We start from the raw sequence: 8,802 nt of genomic DNA, 5'->3' as shown, positions 1-8,802 counted from the left end.
GATAGATGAATATAAATCTAATGTTCTCCCATGTAAACTATCAAATAATTCACAATAAGTATTTTTAAAAAAAGAATATCAAGATAATAAGTAATCAGCATTGACTCAATGGCACTTAACAACTACAATTGTGGGATGAAATTAAAATTACATGTAAGTGCTTGCCACCAGAATTTTTTTTTGGTAAAATCATTCTATAATCATTGACGTATGCTTAATAAATGTAGCCACATAGTAGTTAGTAACATTTGAATGTTAATTGAAAGTAATGTGCTGCCTCCCTTTAAGGGTGTTTGCCTTGGAAGTTTTCTCTCTGATTCTGGTATTAAAATGTTGTTTTTGTTTTTGTTTTTGCTGTTGCTTTTGTTAATTATATCTCAGTTAAGGGAGATAAAGCAGGAGTGTAGAGTTTATGTGTGTCCTAGTGATATGGAGCTCTTGTTGACCTGCCCTGTAGGTAATGCAGAGAAAAGCACAGTTTCATTCCCAACACACTTAATTGTTCTGTTCTGATCTGCTAACTTCAAGTTCTTTCTTTTGCTAAAACAGAACATTTAAGCAATTTAATTAACCTTTCAATGATTTCCTCATCTTTAAAATATACAATACCTTCCCTAAGAGAGTAAAAGTCATGTTCAATGTTTAGCACTTAACCAAAATAGGGATGAAACTAGCATTAAGTCCATCCCTACTTTCCTCCCTTATGCTAAAGGCAGGGTCTTTCCAGGCCAGCACATTTCTTTCATCTTCTTCCTAAATCAACATTCATCAGCAAAAGCACACATCCTTTCAAAGAAACAAATGTTCTCAGGATTTCTCTAGGAAGATGTATTCTCCAGAAAATCCATCAGTCTGGGAATAGTTAAAGGGGCATAGCACTTCCCATTTACTGTAATAACATTGAAGTGGTAAAAAGCCAAATATTTAATTTATTCTCCCTTTGGGTTATTTGAGGCTGACGTAGAACTCTTGCTTGTTTTTAGGGAAGCCCCACTTACAGCAGCCATAGTAAGAAGACTTTTCAGAATAATTAAGAAAGTAAAATTCATTTATTGTGTTTGAGGCTTTTTAAGTAAGGGGTATAATCCTTCTTTTTTAGAAAATCCATCACAAAACAAAGCCCTCTTGTGAGTATTCTGTCAGAATATATTATACTATTGTTACTTTCAGACAGTAAAGAAATTTGTTGTTCATTTAATCCACCCACCAGAATTTTTTTTTTTTTTTTTTGGTAAAATCATTCTATAAGCATGTTCTTACCGAATATCATGGATCTGTCCACCACCATGCTCAGAATGTGGTGGTAGTGGTGGTGGTGTGCCTTGGAGTCGGTTTCTGAGGCTATAAATCTTTACGGGAGCAAAACACCTCATCTTTCTCCCGCGGGAAGGGCTGGTAGTTTCAAACTGCTGATCTTGAAATTAGCAGCCTGATTCGACTACCAGAGCTCCTTATGCTAAATTTGTATTGTTGTTGTTAAGTGCCATCAATTCCAACCTATAGCAACCCTATATAGGGTTTTGAGGGGCAGCTGGTGAGCTTGAACAGCCGACCTTGCAGTTCAAAGGCTTTGCAGTCTGGCACATTAACCCACAGCACCACACCAGTGTGTAGAATGACCAAAACATTATTTCTGACAACATAAATCTAAAGAAACAGAAGAAAATTAGGTAATCATTTGGGGGAAATTACTAACACAATCTAGTAAGGACTGGATGGACTACTTTGTTCCATGGGAGCTAGAAATTCCCTTGGCAGGGACTTGAAATTCACTTGGGATAGGATTTCAAAAATAAATTGTTTATGTGAAAAGTATAATAGGATTTCCAAAGTAAACTGTGTATGTGGGACCTATAATATTTGGAAATTTAGCACACTTAATTCTTTAGTACCCATTACCACAAGGCTTATGAGTCAGTGTTTGTTCAGTCTTCTGAGTTCATAGGGTGAGAGTAAATAGAAATAATTAGCATTAAATGTCAAGCTTTGTAGTCTCACCCTGGAGGCTGCATTTACAGAAGCAGTCTTAACCACCTTTCTGAAGAGCCATTAGCCAAATTGACCAAGGAGCAGCATCCTGTTTGAGAGCACTGTAATTCAGCAATCACAAGGGCATCTTGGTGTTAAGAAGATAGGGTGTCATTGAAGACATGTTGTTGTTAAGTGCTATTAAGTCAGTTCGGAATAACAACTCTGGACAGGCTTTCCAGGGATTGGCTGGTGGGTTTGAACCTCTGACCTTGTTCTTCACAGTCCAGTGCTTGTCCTACAATGGTATACCACATACCAGGCTGCAATTGCATATTTCTTTCTCACCAAAATTATGGTAATTTTACTAAGTTTCTGTGTTAATTAAGCAAGGATCATAATCACAATTTTAAAGGATTATGAAGATTAAAACTAAAATAAACAACCAAACAGTAACATTAGAGTTGGTTCTGACTCATGGTAACTCCATGGGGTTTTCAATGGCAATTTTTTTTTTCTCCTAGAAGCAACTCAGGGTGGATTCTAACCTCCAGTCTTTTGTTAGGCCATGACTGAGTTAACTGTTTGAACCACTTATAGAAACATCATATTAAAGTACTAGTACATATTAGAGTTACAATAAATTATAGCTATTGCAATGGAGACCACAGGTGCCCCTTAAAACCTCCTTAAAAGTCCAGATACTTTATACTTTGTCTTTTACCCTTGTTTCTAAACCTGCTCATTCTGTGTATATATATATATGTGTGTGTGTGTGTGTGTGTATTTGTCTTGTACTTAATTTACATCTCTGTACATCTGAAGACCAATTGGACTATATTTGCTGATTGATTTTTTTTTTCATTCTAGCTTCATTCCTTGATGCTTGTTGCTACATCTCTTTCAACTGCAGTCCCAACCAACCTCTAATTCCAGTTTAGAAATGGGCAATAAGAGGAAATCTGTGAAAACTTTATAAATGAACTATGTGCCTTGAAGGAGTCCTGTGGCGCTGTGGGTTAATGCACCAGATTGCAAAGCCATTTGAACTGCAAGATCGGTGGTTCAAACTTACCAGCTGCTCCTTGGAACCCTATACAGAGTCGCCATGGGTTGGATATGACTCGACGGCACTAAACAATAACAACAACATATGCCTTGAAGGACAGGTGTGATTGAAACTGAAGAAGACTGTACCTTTGCTATTCAATATTCCTTATAAGCCATCATACCTCCATTTGCATTTAAAGTTATCATGTCCTTCCTCCTTACTTCACTATTCTTATGGAGCATTTGGTGTTGAAAAGTAGATGTAATTTTCAGGGACAAAATAATTCTATTATGTTTTATTGGTAACTGGCTGGATGAATTATTTCCTGATGGTCTGATAGTAAGTAACCTTATTTCAAACTTAGATTAAAATATTCCTGATAGTTGCATGATGTGTGATCACTTAACCCAGTTATTGTCAAGCTGTGATTTGGGGTGCCCAGAAATTCAGGGTGGCACATCAAGACTATTCCTAGATATCTGGAAGTAAAAACAAGTCAAGATTCAAACCATTTTCTCCAGCCAGAGCATTTTTCTTCTATGGATTCATACTGAGATCAAGATGAGATTTTGTTTTATTTAGAAATCTTAAAAAAAAAATACTTTGAAGGGTCAATATTTCAAATATGAGAAATCAGAATATACTTGAGTAGCATATCCAATATATTTATACAAGTATAAGAAAACAAGAATTGCTACTAAGATTTCAGTTCATACATGCACAGGATTATTACAATAAAACATGTTTAAACATGTCTCTGTAATCAGTGGATGACTGAAGACAAATTCTCTCAGTGATACACTTGTCTTAGTCTCGTTTGGGTGTCTTGGTACAAAGGTCCAATCAAAATAGCAGTGTCTAAGGGGATTTGCTGAGCCAGGAAATTCAAGACAGAGAGGTTAGCTTAGAAGGTTATGATAACTGTTTTGGGAAACTCCAAAGGGGTCTTGATAGATTTCCTTGGGGGCTCATTATGAAGATGTTTTAAGAAAATTGAAAACTGTATTGGAAAGAAAAAAGCCAGGAAGTTTGTGCCAAGGAATTTTGTTTTCATCACAACACTGTGCCTGCTCATTCTTCTAGAGTAGCAAGGGCTGTTCTACCAGAATTACTGAAGTCATACTGAATATGTGGCAATAGCAGAGATGAGAATCATGCATTACACGTCATTTCAGAAAATATTCATAGTTATGACCTTAGGGATCATGAGGTTGTCACATCAGCCCATGACTGCTCACCTTTGGACTTCCTTTACATAATAATAATAATAATGACGATAATTTTTAATTTCTTTAAAGACTCCTGGTGTGTCCTGTAGAATAAGCACAAGGTTGGTGGCTGAAGTCCATCAGCTGCTCCTTGGAAATTCCATACAGCATTGCTGAGTTGGAACTGACTCCACGACACTTAATAACAACAACAATTTCTTTAAGCTGTTATTTATTTTTTAAATATTAGATTTACTTAATCCTGATGGGTAGAGTGTGGTAGATCTGTGGGATAAGCACAGCACTGCACTGAATCAAGGCCACCAGCAGCTCCATGTGAGAAAGCTGAGATTTATGCTCTCACAAAGATTTAAGCTGAGATTTATGCTCTCACAAAGATTTATGCTCTCACAAAGATTTACAGCCTTGGAACTCCTAGGGTAGCTATGAGTCGGAACTGATTTGAATTTACATAACAATAACAACAATCCTAATGGGTACAACAAAGTAAAAAGGCAGGATACAACAAAAGTAAAAAGGCAAATTCAGGAGTATGATTAACAGTAGGGGCTGGGATAGAGTTTTTAGGAAGATGTAAAGCCTCTGGGAGTCTTGGTGTGGTGCTGTTGCATAAGCACTGGACTGCTAACCATCAGTCACTCCTTGGAAATCATAGGTCACTATGATTCAGCACTTAACAACAATAACAAGGAGTACTGGTGTAGCACTGTAGGATAAACACTGGAATGCTGACTGCAAGGCCAGCTGGTCAAACCCAGCAGCTGCTCCTGTTGTTGCTAAGTGCAAAGTTGTTTCCAACTCATAAGGACCCTGTAAAGGGTTTCCAAGGAGAAGCTGGTGAACTTGAACTGCCAACCTTGCAGTTCAAACCAATTTTGCAGTCCAGCACATTAACCCACAGCATTCCTTGGAACCCCTTTTCAGGGTCTTACAACAACAGCACAAGACTCCAGGAGTCCCTAAGTAGGGCAAAATGGTTCAAACAGTTAACCAAATGGAGAGTTTAGTCTACCTAGAGGTGCCTCAGAAGAAATACTTGGTGATTTACCTCTTAAAAATCAGCCATTAAGGATACTGGTATAGCACTGTAGGATAAGTACTTCATCACAAAGTTGGTTTATACCTCAAGTTCAGAAGTTCAAACTCATCATCTGTTCCTAAGAAATCCAATACATGGTTGCTATGAGTTGGAACCAACCGGCTAGCACTTAATCAATAACAATAGCATAAGATACTATGGAACATGACTGAAACTCAAAGGAAATACATGAGTAGGCATGTGAGCTTGCTGGTGACCATGTTGGTCTACTGGTGAGTGGAAGATGGGGAAAGGCAGCAATGAAGAAATAGGCTGAGTTCAACCATGTTCCATAGACTCCCGTGGACCTGGAGATGAGAGAGAGAAGAGGAAGGGCAGGTTGGCCTGAAATGTGGTGAGACCTGGTGACTCCTGAGCCCATGGACAAGGACATAGCCATAGAGGGCTAGAGCTGAGAATGAAGCATCCAACTGATATTAAGTGAGGGAAGATGCACAAGAACACCCAAACTTGCAGATAGTGCCCACTTGACCTAGCCTCCATGGCTAGATAATAAGAACTTGACTAGAGGAAGATTTAAAAAAAAAAAATTTTTTTTTTGATAAAGGAAACAAGGGTAAATTGCTACAATTTGATGAACTTGATTTATACTTATGGAAGTAGTAGCTCAAAATACCAACTGATAGGGAAGGAGTCTTCACATCAAGTATCAATCTTATCCCTTTTGTATACAGGATAGATAGGGATGGGCAACTTAGACATTGGCTACCTATAATGAGGGGGCAATAAAGACACAATGTGACTGGCTTACAAGTTTTCAAGAGGAAGTTTAGTTTAAGAACGTGCAGGGGAAGGTAGAGTCCCCATTGAATAGTATCCATCTTATCTAGATGGGTCTGATGAAAAGAGATGGGGATAAGATTCTTATGATTCAACAGTGAGTAAATGTTATCATGACTCATTGTGACTGTCACAACTGTAAAGATAGAAGCTTTGTAACAAAAACAGGGGAGTAGTTAATCTTAAAGTCCAGAAACAGAGGACTCTAGGACCACCAAGGGAGAAGAGCACTAGTGGAATGCAGGACTCTATCTAGAGAAGCAGCAACACCAGAAATGGAGACAGAGATGAGGCATGGAGACAGGGAACAGCTGAGGACTCTGGACTCATGGAGAGAGAGGGACTGGGTGCTGGTGGCCAGGAGGCAGACTTGCCCTTTGATTGTTTAAATTATTATATACTCCTGAGTGTTTTTGTGTACATCTCACCCCTCAATCCCCAGCAACAAATAAACAGAGGGAATGAAAACAAATACTGGTGAATGATATGCGCAAAGGAGGTTGTAATCATTGTAATGAAATGATGGTGTAAAGCCGATGTTCTCCCATGGAAACTATAATTATCAGTCAGTTCACAATAAAAATTTGAAAAAAAGAAAAAGATACTATAGAACACAATTCTCTACTGTGTTACAAATAGGGTTTCCATGAGTCAGAACCCACTCAACAATCATTGCTTATGAGGCTCAAAGATAACACAGACACTTGGGTTTGAAAAAGGTTTCCTGGAAAATGAGGTTTAAACTGAACTATTTAATGTGATTTGGAATTATCTAAGCAAAGAGAGTGTAGGAAAGGGATAAAAGGAAACAAGAGCAGTGTGCAGAAACCCGAGGAATGAAGATTCAGGACAATCCTCAATGCTTTCAGGGAGAGTTGGTAATGTAGTAGTTAAGTGCACAGCTGCTAACTCAAAATTCAACAGTGGTGGTGGGTGGTTATGTGCCGTGAAGTTGATTCCAATTCATAGTGACCCTGTATAGAGTTTCCGAGGCAATAAATCTTTATGGGTGCAGAAAGCCTCATCTTTCTCCTGTGGAGTGGCTCATAGATTTGAACTGCTAACCATGTCATTAGCAGCCTAACTCATAACCCACTATGCTACCAAAGCTCCTTCCAAAATTCAGTGGTGACCGGTTATATATATGTGGCGATCATTCAGATTTGAAGGCAATGGATTTGGTTTTAGAGTTCAGTGCATTTTGGGAATTTAAAATATTTCAGTGAAGAAGGAGCACAGTGCATAGGTAGGAATGTAATCAGGCATAAGGATGGATCATAAAGTACCCTTCAGGCCTAAAGGGAGACCACTGAAGGATTTTAAGGAGGAAATAATATGACAGTATTTTCATTTCAGACAGATCATTACAGATCATAAGTTTGGAAGACAAGAGGTGGGCAAATGAATTTAAAGATTGTTTTAATAATACTGACAAAATAATGACAAAAGATGGCAATAAGCGAAAAATATTAAATACCGTTCAAATGGGATGGAGGCAGGAAGATGAATGTTTGAGGAAGAGGGAAGTATAGAGAAGTTATCTTGGTTACTAGGTGAATAATTTCATTCATTGATAAAGGAGGCCAGGAAGAGGAGCAGGTTTGCTGTCTTCAAGCATGGCTGAAAGATAAGATCTGCATGTGGCAACACTTAGAAATGTCAATCATAAAAGCTAAGTCTCTGGGCCTGAGTGACTCATTCTTTCAATAGTTTAGTGGCCTATTTCCTCTTTTTGCCCATTGATCTTATTCACTAGGGATTGATTATAAACAGATGAATTCCTAAATCTAAATACATTATGTTTTTAAACTTAAAACATCTGTCTAAATTTATCCAATATGAAAAGCATTTAATGCACGTGAGAAAAATACACATTTCAATAACTCTGCTCTCTCCCTAATATTAAAACATCTAAAGGAGACTTCATATAGCTGAAAGAAGTCACTGTAATCTAGTGCTTGAAATCTCATAAGACATTTTTCTTGTATGCAAACATTTACATACTTTCTCTACAAGATTGTTGTTGTTGTTGTTAAGTGCCTTCGAATTGGTTCTGACTCATAGGGAACTATTCAGGATTTCTGAGGAGTGACTGGTGGGTTTGAACTGCTGATCTTGAGGTTAGCAGTCCAGCGCATATCATATAGTGCTATTCTCTTCTTTATCCAAGAATTTAGATTAACCCTAGTCATAAAACACAGGAGGGGTTTTCTAGTAAAGTTTGCATGTCTAAGGTGAAGCGATACAGGTTAACTTTGGCTAAAGAATGGTGTGGCACTGTAGGATAAACACAGGCCTGCTAACCACAAGCTTGGCAGCTTAAACCCACCAGCAGCTCCATAGGACATGCATGAGGTTTTCTGCTCCTTAAAAGATTTATAGCCTTAGAAACCCTATAGAAACCCTACACAAGGTCCTGTGCAGAAAACCCTATACAGGGTACTATGTTGTTGTTGTTAGGTACCACTGAGTAGGTACTGACTTATAGCGACCCTATGCACAACAGAACGAAACACTGCCCAGTCCTGGGCCAACCTTATAATTGTTGCCACGCTTGAGCCAATTGATACTGCCATTTTGCCAATCCATCTCGCTAGGGGTCTTCCCCTTTCTCTCTGACCCTCCATCTTACCAAACATGATATCCTTCTCCAGCCACTAGTCCCTCCTGACAAT

This window comes from Chrysochloris asiatica, unplaced genomic scaffold (genome assembly GCF_000296735.1).
Source record: "Chrysochloris asiatica unplaced genomic scaffold, ChrAsi1.0 scaffold00113, whole genome shotgun sequence".
NCBI lineage: Eukaryota > Metazoa > Chordata > Mammalia > Afrosoricida > Chrysochloridae > Chrysochloris > Chrysochloris asiatica.
The sequence above is the reverse complement of the archived record's forward strand: the minus strand, read 5'-3'. Positions refer to the sequence as shown.